Below are 14,921 nucleotides of genomic sequence, written 5' to 3'. Positions count from 1 at the left end.
AGATCAAATATTCAGCTATTCAGCAGAAATAAATTCACAGATAAGTGACTAAGACATATAAGCACAGAGAACCACTCTAGGGTAAGAGTTCAAAACTGAATATCAATGAAGTGAGAACAATAACCCCCACTTACTGCAGAGAGATAGAGAGATCACAACATTCAGTAAAGCAAATAAATAAACAGAAAAATAAAATGCAGTAATATTTTAACACAATATTCAATAAAGCAAAAAATAAAGGGAAAATAAACCTGCAGTAGTATTTTTAACACAGGAAGTTTGTACTTATCTCAGCTTAAAATACAGTTGATGTATGTATATAGCAACTATCTTTTAACACTGCAAGTCTGTACTTATCTCAGCTTGCAATACAGTGGATGTAGGTATACAGCAGCTAACCAAACAGCTCAAATATTCAGCTATTCAGCAGAAATCAATTCAAATATAAGGGACTAAGACTTCTAAGCACCGAGAAACCATCTAGGCTATGAGTTCAATACCAAATTTCAATGAAGTAAGAACAATAACACCCACTTACTGCAGAGATACAGAGAGATCACAATGTTCAGTGAAGCAAATAAATAAACAAAAAAATAAAATGCAGTACTATTTTAGCACAATATTCAATGAAACAAATAAACAGAAAAATAAAATGCAGTACTATCTTTAACACTGCATGTTTGTATTTATTTCAGCTTCTAATACAGTTGATGTAGGTATTTAGAAACTAACCAAACAGATCAAATATTCAGCTATTCAGCAGAAATAAATTCACAGATAAGTGACTAAGACATATAAGCACAGAGAAACCCTCTAGGCTAAGAGTTCAACACCAAATATGAATGAAGTGAGAACAATAACCCGGACTTACTGCAGAGAGACAGAGATAATGCAATATTCAATGAAGCAAATTAATAAACAGAAAAAAATGAAGTACTATCCTTAACAGAATATTTAAAGAAACAAGTAAATAAACAGAAAAATAAAATGCAGTACTATCTTTTAACACTGCAAGTTTGTACTTCACTCAGCTTGCACTACAGTTGATATAAGGATATACCAGCTAACCAAACAGCTCAAATATTCAGCCATTCAGCAGAAAATAATTCACAGATAAGTGACTAAGACTTATAAGCACAGAGAAACTGTCTAGGCTAGGAGTTCTACACCAGGTATCAAAGAAATGAGAACAATAACCCCCAATTACTGCAGAGAGATAGAGAGATCACAATATTCAGTGAGGCAAATAAATAAACAGAAAAATAAAATGCAGTACAATCTTGAACACAATATTCAATGAAACAAATAAATAAACAGAAATATATAATTCAGTGCTATCTTTTAACACTGCAAGTTTCTACTTATCTCAGCTTGCAATACAGTTGATGTAGGGATATAGCAGCTAACCAAACAGCTTAAATATTCAGCTATTCAACAGAAATAAATTCACAGATAATTGACTAACACTTATAAGCATAGAGGAACCCTCTAGGTTAAGAGATCAACACCGAATATCAATGAAGTGAGAACAATAACCCCCACTTCCTGCAGACAGAGAGATCACAATATTCAGTGAAGCAAATAAACAGCAAAATAAAATGAAGTATTACCTTTTAACACAATACTCTATGAAACAAACAAATGAAAAATAAAATGCAGTACTATCTTTTAACACAACATGGTTGTACTTATCTCAGCTTTTAATACAGTTGATGTATGTATATATCAGCTAACCAAACAGCGCAAATATTCATCTATTCAGCAGAAATAAATTCACAGGTAAGTGACTAAGACTTATAAGCACACAGAAACCCTCTAGGCTAAGAGTTCAACACCGAATATCAATGAAGTGAGAACAATAACCTGCACTTACTGCAAAGAGACAGAGGTCACAATATTCAGTGAAGCAAATAAATAAACAGAAAAATAAAATGCCATACTATCTTTAACACACTATTCAATGAAACAAATAAATAAACAGAAAAATAAAATGCAGTACTATTTTTAACACAATATTCAATGAAACAAATAAATAAACAGAAAATGAAATGCAGTACTATCTTAACACTGCAAGTCTGTACTTATCTCAGCTTGTAATACATTTGATGTATGTATATAGCAGCTAACCATACAGCTCAAATGTTCAGCAATTCAGCAGAAATGAATTCACAGATATGACAATGACATATAAGCACAGAGAAATCCTCTAGGCTAAGAGTTCAACACTGAATATCAATGAAGTGACAACAGAGACAGAGGTTACAATATTCAGTGAAGCAAATAAATAAACAGAAAAATAAAATGCCATACTATCTTTAACACACTATTCAATGAAACAAATAAATAAACAGAAAAATCAAATGCAGTACTATTCTTAACACAATATTCAATGAAACAAATAAATAAACAGAAAATGAAATGCAGTACTATCTTAACACTACAAGTTTGTACTAATCTCTGCTTATAATATAGTTGATGTAGGTATATAGCAGCTAACCAAACAGCTCAAATATTCAGCTAGTCAGCAGAAATTTATTCAAAGATTAGTGACTAAGACATATAAGTACCGAGAAACCCTTGAGGCTATTAGTTCAACACCGAATTATCAATGAAGTGAGCAGAATAACTCCCACTTACTGCAGAGAGACAGACAGATCACAATGTTCAATGAAGCAAATAAATAAACAGAAAAATAAAATGCAGCACTATCTTTAACACAATAGTCAATGAAACAAATAAACAGAAAACTAAAATGCAGTACTATCTTTTACCACTGCAAGTTTGTACTTACCTCAGCTTTTAATACAGTTGATGTTGGTATATAGCAGTTAACCAAACAGCTCAAATATTCAGCTATTCAGTAGAAATAAATTCACAGAAAATTGACTAAGACTTATAAGCACAGAAAAACCCTCTAGGCTAAGAATTCAAAACTGAATATAAATGAAGTGAAAACAATAACCCCAACTTAGTGCAGAGAGACAGAGATATCACAATACTCAGTGAAGCAAATTAATAAACAGAAAAATAAAATGCAGTACTATCCTTAACACAATATTCAATGAGACAAATAAACACAAAAATAAAATGCAGTACTATCTTTTAACACTGCCAGTTTGTACTTCATTCAGCTTATACTACAGTTGATGTAGTTATATAGCAACTAAACAAACAGCTCAAATATTCAGCTACACAGCAGAAATTAATTCACAGATAAGTGACTAAGAATTATAAGCACAGAGAAACCCTCTAGGCTAAGAGTTCAACACCAAACATCAGTGAGGTGAGAACAATAACCCCCACTTACCGCAGAAAGATAGAGAGATCACAATATTCAGTGAAGCAAATAAATAAACAGAAAAATAAAATGCAGTACTATTCTTAACACAATATTCAATGAAACAAATAAATAAACAGAAAATGAAATGCAGTACTATCTTAACACTGCAAGTCTGTACTTATCTCAGCTTGTAATACATTTGATGTATGTATATAGCAGCTAACCATACAGCTCAAATGTTCAGCAATTCAGCAGAAATGAATTCACATATAAGCACAGAGAAATCCTCTAGGCTAAGAGTTCAACACCGAATATCAATGAAGTGACAACAATAACCGCCACTTACTGCAGGGAGACATAGAGATCACAATATTCAGTGAAGTAAATAAATAAACAGAAAAATAAAATGCAGTACTATCTTTAAGACGAAAGCACTAATATATCTATTGGATTTATTTTTATGGATCTATTTGTGGATTAAACATCTTTAAATGGACTGATTTTCAAACTGTTGTTTTCTAGCTATTGTGACATTTTATGAGTTTGCATTTTTTGATGCGTTTATGTCCATAGAAGGTTACTGGAGTACTGGCCCTGGGTCCTTTACAAGCCTAGCCATTACTTTATCCCCAACAGAATCATTGATCAGCACCTGTTGCCCCTGACATTGATGGACACAGGTTGGACCCCTGGGACAAATTTTTGGTTTTCCATCCACTCATCACAGATGCACTTGCTGGGGGTCTGCATGGTACTTTATTTGACATGTATGAGAAGTGCATTCCTGAGACAGGGCAGCTTCTGGGAGACAAACCTGTCTCTCCAGCAGGTTTCTTTGCTGTCGCATATGTGATTCAGGCCTGTCATGCTGGTAATAAACACAGAGTTAGACTCACACATATGGGGCAGCTTTTGAAGGGCTGAGCACATCATTGCCATCCATGCATGCCACAGCCCACCTGTGGACAACTTGTCCGATACCAAGTGGGGCACTACTGATTCGAGGCTGTCTGCATGGAACAGGTGTTGAAGGCCATGGATAACATTTATGGGTGTTAACATAGCCTTTCCAATTGCTGCAGATGTCTGCATAGGTACATACGAGATGAGCCATGATGATAATGTATTGTTGTTCTGACTGAGGACTATGCAAAGGTCATGTCCACCTTTTGCCTGGATGCAGTCCCTTTTCCTATGTGGTTAACCACGTCCAAGGCTTTTCTGACCACTGCCGCTACTTGATGGTTGAATGCAACAGTGTTATCAACCCAAGTACCCAGGTCTGTCAACACAGTTTGTGTGTTTATGGGGCTGCTGTTGATGTGGGAAATAGTGGGGCCCTGTCCTCACCATATGATGTGATGGTACTGTTTTCTGCATTCATCTTGAGGCTGGGACCTTGGCAACATGCCCTACCTGCTGTATGACCCCATTGCAGTGTGTTAACATCAGTTTGTGGGTGAATGACAGACAGTACACTACTTACAGTTGCCACAGCATTAGGCAGTACCTACATATGTGGCTGGTGGCAGTTAGCATTCATGCCTACATACACGTGGGTCATTGGGGGCAGCAGCTACTCACAGGGACTACACATGTCTACATATTGCACACACATAGGTAACATAGAGTACGGTTGCCACCTTATCAAATGTGGAATGTGGGACACATCTTGTAGTATCATGACAGTTGGCAAGACATACCATACTCACAGCAAGTGCAAGAGGCAGGACTTCCTTTGGATGGCAATATGACAGCTTCTTGATGTCACACTACCATAGGTTTTGCTATTTCTCATAACATTATGGTGCTTCTAATGTGAAATAACTGTTTTATGCAAGTAGTAGGAAATGTTTGTTGTCCTACACTCTTGGAACCCCTGTATTGTTTGAGTCATTGTCACAGGTCACACCTGGCTAAACATGGACTGCAACCTGCAGGGTGGGACAAGTGGTGGCCATACCTCTCACCAATACACATTTCTGCAGAATGTCCTGATGTTTGCCAATAGTTTTGCTCCATTTGTCATTACATTGTGGTTTTCTGGCAAAGTAGTATGAAATCATTAAAGACTGATGTTACACAAAAATGACTTATATTTTCCTGTCAGACTTCCATACCCTTTAGAAAATGCATGTGAATGCACAACCTGTTATGCTATCTACTTTCTATGTTTGTCACAGCAATATTTAAAAATTGACCCTAATATTTGGGCTTTGTCCCAGTTTTCTGTATGTTTTTAACCAGATGTCTTTCTCTAAGGGGTCAAGAGGTATGTTTGTGGCCCTAACACAGTCACACTGCTGCAAGGGGATATACATATGTAGACACACACACACACACACACACACACACACACACACACACACACACACACACACTCATGAACTGCCCTTGTTGATAGTAGAATCCCTACCTGCCTAGTTTTACATATGATAGCGCTATATACATAGCGCATGTACCACTGAGCTTATACGGTTTTGCAGTCTCTGCCACTACTATTCAGGTGGGTGACATCTGCAGGTGCTGTACGGATTGCCACTGGGGGGTTAACAGACCTTAAAATATTATAACCATGTCACACACACACTGCTGCAGGGGACATGCATTCCAACACACATGCACAGAGAGTTTCCAGTTTGGGAATTAGAACATCTATCTAGTTATGTACACTATAGCTTGCTGTAAGTACTGCATGTACCACAGTGCTATTGTATTTGGAACTAACTCTGCATCTAAGGTGGATGACATCTGTAGGCCCTGAATAGGTTGGTGACGGTGGAGTTAACAGGGTGGCACAGGCACACAAAATGGTATAACCATTGCACACACACAGATAAGACAGCCATGCTGCTACAGGGGATATGCATACATATACACACTCACACAGTTGCCAGTATTGAGATTAGAACCCCTACCTATCTAGTTGCATGTACTACAGCACTATGTCCTTATAACTTGCATCACGGAGCTTATATGCCTGAGGCATGCCTCTCAACCTCTTAGAATAATAATTCTGGACAAAGCCTTCAATAATTCGGGGGTACAGGCCCAAAAATAGGGACACTTTTTACATATTGCTCTTACAAACATAGATAACTGATAGAATGACAGATTTCACATTAGCATTACTTTTCTGAAGAGTATGAATTCTGAAACTCAAGCATCTGTCATTATTTTCTAACTTCAACTCTCAATGATTTGCCAATGATTTGCCAGGAAACCACAATCTTATGAGTCGCAGACCAAATATATGAGGCAAACATCTAGACATTCTGCAAACCTCTATACAGTTGAGAGGTATTCCATGCAGGGTGTCTGTGTATCTTAGGTGGATGATATCAATAGGCCCTGTAAAGTAATGCAATGGAAGGAGTCAGCAAGCTGTACCAGGCCTCAAAATGGTATAACCAACCCATACAGAAAGAACAGTCACAGGGGATATGCTTCACACACACAGTTGGCAGCATTGAGATTAAAACACACACACACAGTTGGCAGTATTGAGATTAGAACCCCTACCTATCTAGTTGTATGTACTATAGTGTTACATACATATCGTGTGTGCCACATAGTTTGTATGTCTGCAGAGTGTTCAATGGTGCATCTAAGGTGGATGACATCAGCAGGCCCTGTAAAGTAATGCAATGGGGGAGTCAACAGGGTAGAATGGGCCTCAAAATGGTATAACCAACACACACACTCAGGACAGCCACAGGAGATATGCTGCACAGAACCGCGCGCGCACACACACACACACACACACACACACACACACACACACACACACACACACACACACACGCACACAGTTGGCAGTACTGAGATTAGAACCCCTACCGATCTAGTCATATGTACTATAGTACCACATACTTATCGCATGCCCCACAGAGCTTATATGGCTGGAGAGTGTCCAATGGTGCATCTAAGGTGGATGACATCAGCAGGCCCTGTAAAGTAGGGCAACAAGGGGTTAACAGGGTGGAACAGGCCTCAAAATATATTGGCATTGCACACACATAGGCAGGAAATACACACAGCTACAAGGGAATATACTTATACACACGCACACACTCATTCAGTTGCCACTGTTGAGAATTGGACCACTACCTATCTACCTGTCTACACTATAGCACTATGTACTTATTGCATGCACCACGGGACTTACACATGTATAAAGTGTCTGCCAGTGCTGCTGGGGTGGATGACATCAGTAGCTGCTGACAGGGAGAACACTGTTGTGGAGGACAGTAGTCACAGGACCAAAATATGTGTAGCTATTACACAGACATAGGCCTGTTGGGTGTGTGCATTCTGCTGTATGTGCAATACATACTGAAACACACACACATGGTGACAGATGTGAGATTACAACCCCTCCCTACCTACTATTACACAATGGGCATCACCATAGAATTTGCAAATGCCACTGGTTCAAATTGGTGTATGTGTGGCTGCTGCAGTACATCACTCTATGCCTTTCAGTGTCTGTCTCTCTTTCTCTCTCTCTCTCTCTCTCTCGCTGCTCTCTCTGTCTCTCTCTCCCCATCTCTGCTTGTCTATAAATTATATATTTGTATATATTACCTATATTTCTATATGCATACCACACTCAACAGATCCAGATAAATCTTATATGTATCACATATGGATAGATGGGGGTAAACATGTCTAATGGGGGTGAGGATAGACAGTTAAGGTGTACATAGCTGTCTGTATGCAGAACAGATATATGTACATCCCAGTTCTATAGTCAGATGTGGGTTCAGACATGGGCTGAAAGTGGCAAAGTGTAGGAGCATGCCCAGTATGACCATCAATACTAAGAGTTGGACTCCAGGCCAGACCTACCTGTCCTCCAGTCCAGGTTTTTGTGTGCTACAGCTGATTGGCTGATGAACCTTTGTACACAGTCCAGCACCTCACTGATAAACTGGCTGAGGGATCTCCTGGCTGTGTGCTATCATTATTAACTGAGTCATAGCTAGTGTGGGTACAGACTGTATTGGACTGAGTAGAGTTTTACATAATATGTAAGGTACATTTTGCACAGCACTGTGATGTCCTGATATGGCAGTGGGAGATCAGTACAGATTAATGTGAGGAACTGCTGACAGACATTTGTCTACTGACTCCATACACTGCAGGGAACCCATGCTACTGCACAAAGTGTTCTAGTCTGCATATTCTATGTTTGTCTGGCCAGTGGTTCCTCCTTCTCCTTATATGTGGCCCTTTGTCCTGCTCTGCTCCAGTTGCAAGCTTTGTCCACAGTTGCTGCTCTTATGTAGTTGTAGTTATGGTGTGACAGGGGTGCAAGTCATAACATCTCACACAGGGTTACAGAGTGCACACCTCTGACTGTACCTGTTTATCAGGTTGACCAGCATTGTACCCCATACATCTGCTCTGGTCCTCAGATGGTTTGTGTTGAACTTTTCTTCTAAGGCTACACGTTGGCCATACCTCTCAAACTCTTACAGGCAGACATCTTGACAGGGTCATATACCACAGTCAGGCACAGGTGCAGACATGGGGACAGCATCTTCCAAACATAGACAGTTGGCAGACTGGTTTTGTATTAGCTTACATTTTCTTATGGGTATGAAGTCTGCATCTCAACTGTTTGTCATTGATGTTTTCACATCAACCTGTATTGGTTTGCCAAAAGTTTGCCAGACAAATGCAGTGTTATGACAAACAGAACAGATATATGAGGCATACATGTGGACATTCTGAGAAACCCTGAAATTCGTGGGGTATGGATGGTACCCATTGACGTGTTGTCAGTACTGACACAGTTACATGGCAGCCTTTGTATCCGGGTGCTAGACTGACTTGTCACAACCTGTTTTACTATGCATTGTCTAGGTTATTCAGAGCTGTGTACTACACATATCTGAGGCCCCCTGTCCAGCTTTCCTGCAGTAATGAATATTGACTTCTAGACAGCTGTAGAACTCCTACTATAGGTGTAGCTGTCACCCACAGTAATGTACTTTGCCCAGTGAGCCACAACAGCCACCATTCAGTGCTGTCTACTTCCTGACATTATTAATCACACACATACATAGCACATTGACCCCTGCATATTGTGGAAATTGTACATGTTAGCAGGTCGATAGGAACAGCCCTGTGAATGTGTGGTCTGCTGCTATTACCTTACAAACATAACTGCTACTGCAGTTTTATGGGAACACGGGTGTGTCAGGGGTAGGGGACCAGACCTCTCAACTGTACAGATTTTCTCCAAATGTCCAGATGTTTGCCTCACATTTTGAGTCCATTTTTCATAACATTGTGGATGTCTAGAAAATTACTGGCAAATCATTAAAGACTGAAGTTAGAAAGTAATGACAGACATGTGAGTTTCAGACTTCTTACCCTTCAGAGAATTCATGCTACTGCAAAACATGTTATTCTATCAACTTTCTATGCTTGTAAGAGCAATATTGAACAATTGTCCCTGTTTTTGGGGCCTTTGCCCCACATTTCTTTATGGCTTAGTACAGATTTCTTGCTCTAAAGAGGTTGAGAGGTATGTATGGGACTCCAGTATTGACATCCATGCATCTGTCCTATGACCCTGCTGTTGTAAGTCCCTCACACAGTGCAGTGGGTTTTGCTGGCTTGGGGCCTACTGCATATTTTGGGGTAGCCAGTATTTGGCAGAGAGTTCCTGTTGTCCCACTTAGCTGTCCGTTGTCTGCTGCTATCCCAGTAGCCCACTCCTTCCCCTTGCATACATGCAGCAATACCATACATATGCTACTACAGTCTACTACGTCATTCATTTGTTGTTAAGAACAGTGACTTACGTTGTGCCTGGAGCAGTTGAGAGACAGTGCTTCAGGGTTGACTCTGTCAGATGCACGCAGTATACAGCCTATACATGGTAAGGTACAGGTAGTGTGATGTGGCTGGCATCCTTTTTACTGTGTGCATGTGAGTTGGAGTGAGGTGTCAGCCCCTGGGTCTCTAGGTTATCAGTGTATGTGCTATGCATTGCCTCTCTGCCAAGGCCACGGTGTACTGGGCATGCCTACGTCTGCCTACAGGAGCAGACTCAGGGGTTCCTCCTCCAAGCCACCCCATGCCTGTGGGCCCTTGGCAATGGTGGGGGGCTGCATCTCCCTTCCCTGTGATGTTCCTGCCACAGCTGTTTCTGCAGGACAATATTGTGTAGCATGGCATATACTATGAACATCTGTGCACATGTGGCTGGAAAGTACTGCCAGGCTCCACCAGATATGTCAAGCAGTGGAACTGTGACTTGAGCAGCCCAAACACATGCTCTACAATATTCCAAGTTTGTGCGTGTGCCTCATTATGGCATTCTTCAGTTGGTGTGTGTGCATTTTTCATAGGTTCATAGGTAGGTATTAGGCAATTAGCCCAAGGGCCTAAGTAAGTCTAGCCAACAAGGTTCCCTGGCTTACGCCACCCAAGAAAGTTATTTTCCTGTGCCCCTGTTGAGCAGAGCCACTGAAGTGATCCCTTGGGTGTATTTCTATTTCCCATCCACTTATCAAGATTTTTCTTGAAGAGTGATAATGAGGAACTTTATTTGACATAGATGGGTAGCTTGTTCCAGAGTATGGGAAGTCCCTGGGATAGGAATATATCCCTCCAGCATGTCCTGTTTATTGTGGTGACAAGGTTTAGGTCCCTAGAGCATGTAGCTTGGAGGGATTGGGATTTCTTTAGGTGTAGCATGTCCAACAGCTCTGGGTTTGACATAGCTTTATATGTTAGACAGTGATCACCTGGAGGAGGCGATATGCTATGGAGTAAAGCTGGAGTTTTTTGAGACTGTCATCATAGGGCCTGAGGTACTTCTGTGGCCTTTCCAGCTGCTGCAGATGCCTTGTGAGGTATATTTCAAAAGGGGCACTGTACTCTATAATGGGTCTAATAAGTGTCGAGTAGAGAGGAACAATGACCTCTTTTTTCCTAGATGAGAATCCTTTTGTGATGAGGTGTGCCACGTAGAAGGATTTCTTGACTACTGTGGTGATGTGATTATCAAAGGAGAGACTACTGTCCACCTGGGTCCCAGGTCTCTTAGCACACATTCGGCATTAAGTAGACTGCCGCCTATGTGGTAGTTCATGAGTAGAGTTTTTACCAAAGGGGATGACAATGCACTTTTTGGAATTGAGCTTGAGACCATGGCTCTGACACCAGGCATCTCTCTCAGTGAGGCCCTTCTGTAGGATGTCCACATAATTTGGGGACTCAACTATGACTCCTAGTTTTCAGTCATCTCTGAACTTCATTAGCCAAAGGCCTTCTGTGTTAGCCTGTACTTCAGAAAAGTAGATACCAAACAGGAGAGGTCCCAGGACTGAACCCTGTGGTACTCCATCTGTCACTGGTTTGAAGTCAGATTTGGAGCCTGCAACCTTTACAGTGTGGGTTCTGTCAGCGAACCAATTGGCAACCCATCTTGTGATGTAGGGATTTATACCTAGTTTAGTGAGTTTAGCTATAATTCCAGAATGGGGGATGGTGTCAAAAGCCTTGATGAGTTCAAGATAGGCTGTGTGAACCACCTTACCCTCGTCTATGCCTTTGGTGACTGCCTCAAAGAAGTTGATGAGGTTCAGGAGGCATGATCTGCCTTTCACAATCCTGAACTGGGTGGGGTCCAGAGTTTGGAGGTTACACGTATCTTTGTTTATGAGTTCCATGATGGCATGTTCCATGGCCTTACAGACCAGGCTCGTCAGGCTAATAGGGCGATAGTTCCCGGGATAAGTGGTGGCTCCCCCTTTGTGGAGTGGGATAGCTGTTGCTGTGTGCCATTCAGTGGGCACAAAGCCTGATGTGAGACTATGACTGACAATGGTGCTTAGGTGGGGAGCCAGTTCGTTCTGAAGTTTGTATAAAATGCAACCTGGAATGTTGTCCAGTCCCATGGATTCTGTGTTTTTGGCTTTAGACAGTGCAGCTTTTACCTGCATAGTTGTGATTACAGGGACTCTGCATTCTTTCTATATAGATATTGGCCCTTTAGGGGGTGAGAGGGGGTAAAGTTAGCACTGAACCTATCTGCCAGGATGTTGGCAATATCAGTTGGTTCTGTAATTTTCATGCTGTTGTGCTGTAACGCAGAGCAGATCTGGGTGTTGCCATTGAGATTCTTGAAATAGCTATAGAATGCTTTGTGGATGTGCTTAGATTCAGTGGCAATTTTGTTTTCATAGCTAGCGTTGGAGGATCTTATAAGGGATCTCAGCTTCTTACTGAGGTTGATCAAGGAACTCCTCCACTCATGGGATTTTACTCTCTTTTGCAACAGTTTCTTCCCTCTGTTGTAGAGTTTGTTTATTGCAGGGGACCACCAGACTGGCTTCCTTTTTTTAGAGGATAGCGTCTTGGTTCTGTTTGGGATAGCATGATCCATGCACTCGTGTAAATGCTTATAGAGTGCATTTGTGTAAGATTCAGCAGTTGTAACTGTATTATCCATCTGCGTGGGTGTCATGAAATTCATCACTTCTGTCTTAGGAAGCATGAAGTTAGCTTTGGAGAAATTTTTTACCATGATTTCCTTAATGGGGGGTGGGGGCAGGATGTGGATATCTAGGATGATTAGCTTATGGTCGGAGCTGACCAATGAGGAGTTGACCTCAGGTGTGGAACACCAGTCACTCATGTTGGTAATGACTAGGTCTAGGATATTGTTGCCCCTGGTGGGGGTGTGGATAAGTTGATCCAGGGCATTGGAATTTATGAATTCCAGAAAGCGTTGAGCAAAGGAGTTTGTACATGAGTAGTTTTCCCAGTTAATGGTGGGATAGTTGAAATCACCCATTATTAGGGTGTTTGGTTGAACTCTAATATTTTCCAGTATATCAAGAAAAGAGGAGTGGGAATCCCTGGGCATAGTGGGGGATCTGTAGCAAGCTACAATTTGGATTGCAGTTTTGCCCAGAGTTAGCTGCACTTGGATAACCTAAGATGCATTATGCTGAGCAACTAGCCTGGAGGTGTGGATATCCTTAATGAATATGGACACATCTCCGCCTTTGGTGTTCCGGTCCAGGTTAGGTGACTGAAAAGTGTGGTATGAGTTATAGCCTGGTAATGCAGGAATGCTCTCTGGACCCTTGAACCAGGTCTCAGTCACTGCACAGATATCGATGTTCTCCATTTTAAGGAGTGCCTCAAGGGAGTGCATTTTGAGGTTTAGACTTCTAGCATTGAGTAGCATTACCCTCAGTTTTTGCTTGCCTCTTGCTGTTATGGTGGTGAATTTGTCATTTGAACCTTGCCTAAAAAAGGCACTATAGGGGCAGCAAGAGCCTTAGCCTGTATCTGGAATCCCAGTGGTGACAGGTGCAGGCCATCTCTGGCAAAGCATCATGGTCTGTTGACCATGTCGTCCCAGGCAGACAGATACTGGATCCCCTTAGATTGACACCAGAAGCTTAGCTAATTGTTGAAGTCAATAATTTTGTCCTTGTACTGCAGTATCATTCTGGGCAATGGCAGGATGCTACTCAGGGGTAGGGTCATACCTGCCTGGGCAGCAAGATCGGAGAGCTCTTCCATGTCTCTTTTCAAGTAGTCCAGGGAGGTATGTCTCAGGTCATTCACACCAACATGGACAATGACAGAGTCATATTTGTACTTGTTGCGGAGTGACCTGAGTGCGTGGGTTATGTGGTGGATCCTGGACTTGACAGGCAGCTGACAGTAACCTTCTCCTTGTTTAGCTTGATGAGTGGGACATCAGTGTGCCTGACTATAGAGTCACCTATAACTAGTGTGTTGGGTATGTTGTTTTGCCTTATGGGCTATGGTTGAGTGGCACACTGAGTCTGTGGGCTATGTGTCATTTGGGTTGTGTTGGGGGTGGAGGTTGCTTGCATTTCTGCTTTGGAGGTCTCTGTTGCTTGAGCAGATTATTATTGAGAGCCTCTGTGAATGTTTTTTGTGTTTCTATGTGTGGATTTTGGTGGTGTAGGTTTAGTGGGACTATGTGATGAGTGTGGCATGGTGCAAGTGTTTACCTTCTCCTCTTGACTGTCAAGTTCAGTCTTGGTTGGAAAGAGCTTTACCTCCAGTTTGGCTAGATAAATGCATCTCTTACAGGTTGTGGTGTTGGGTGGTAGAAGGAGTGGGTTGTCTGCGTACATGAGGCAATTGCTACATTGCCCCAAGATGCCCAGATTCATCAGATAGACAGGAGAGAACACTAGGAGCTGACCCTTGGACATGCCTGAATAAAAAACTTCTTTCCTCTAGACAAGTGAGGAAAGTGAGTATAAGAGCTGTTTTTCTCTAAGCAAGTGAGGAAAGTAAGTACAAAAACTGTTTTCCTCTAGGTAAAGAGGAAGGTTGAGTGCTGTAGTAATTTGTAGCTTATTTAGTGCTAACATGTTCTGAACAAGTGCTGAGCATGAATAAGCAAATTCAAGTGCTAAAACTAAGAATCTGTACCTAGATCTTGTGGTAAATAGGCTACTTAGTGCTTATCACTCCTACTGATAAGCTAGAATGCTTGATGGGTGTCATCATCCATGGTTCCAGTGCATAGCCAGCATCCCCCACTAGATGGCTATATGGGATGTCCCCCCGGCAAATGCCTGGTACAGCTGTGAGGCATGCCAGATGTGGCAGTTGTGATAAC

The sequence above is a fragment of the Protopterus annectens genome, chromosome 3.part1 (assembly GCF_019279795.1).
Source record: "Protopterus annectens isolate FY-2018-M chromosome 3.part1, PAN1.0, whole genome shotgun sequence".
In the NCBI taxonomy this organism is placed as follows: domain Eukaryota; kingdom Metazoa; phylum Chordata; order Ceratodontiformes; family Protopteridae; genus Protopterus; species Protopterus annectens.
The sequence above is the reverse complement of the archived record's forward strand: the minus strand, read 5'-3'. Positions refer to the sequence as shown.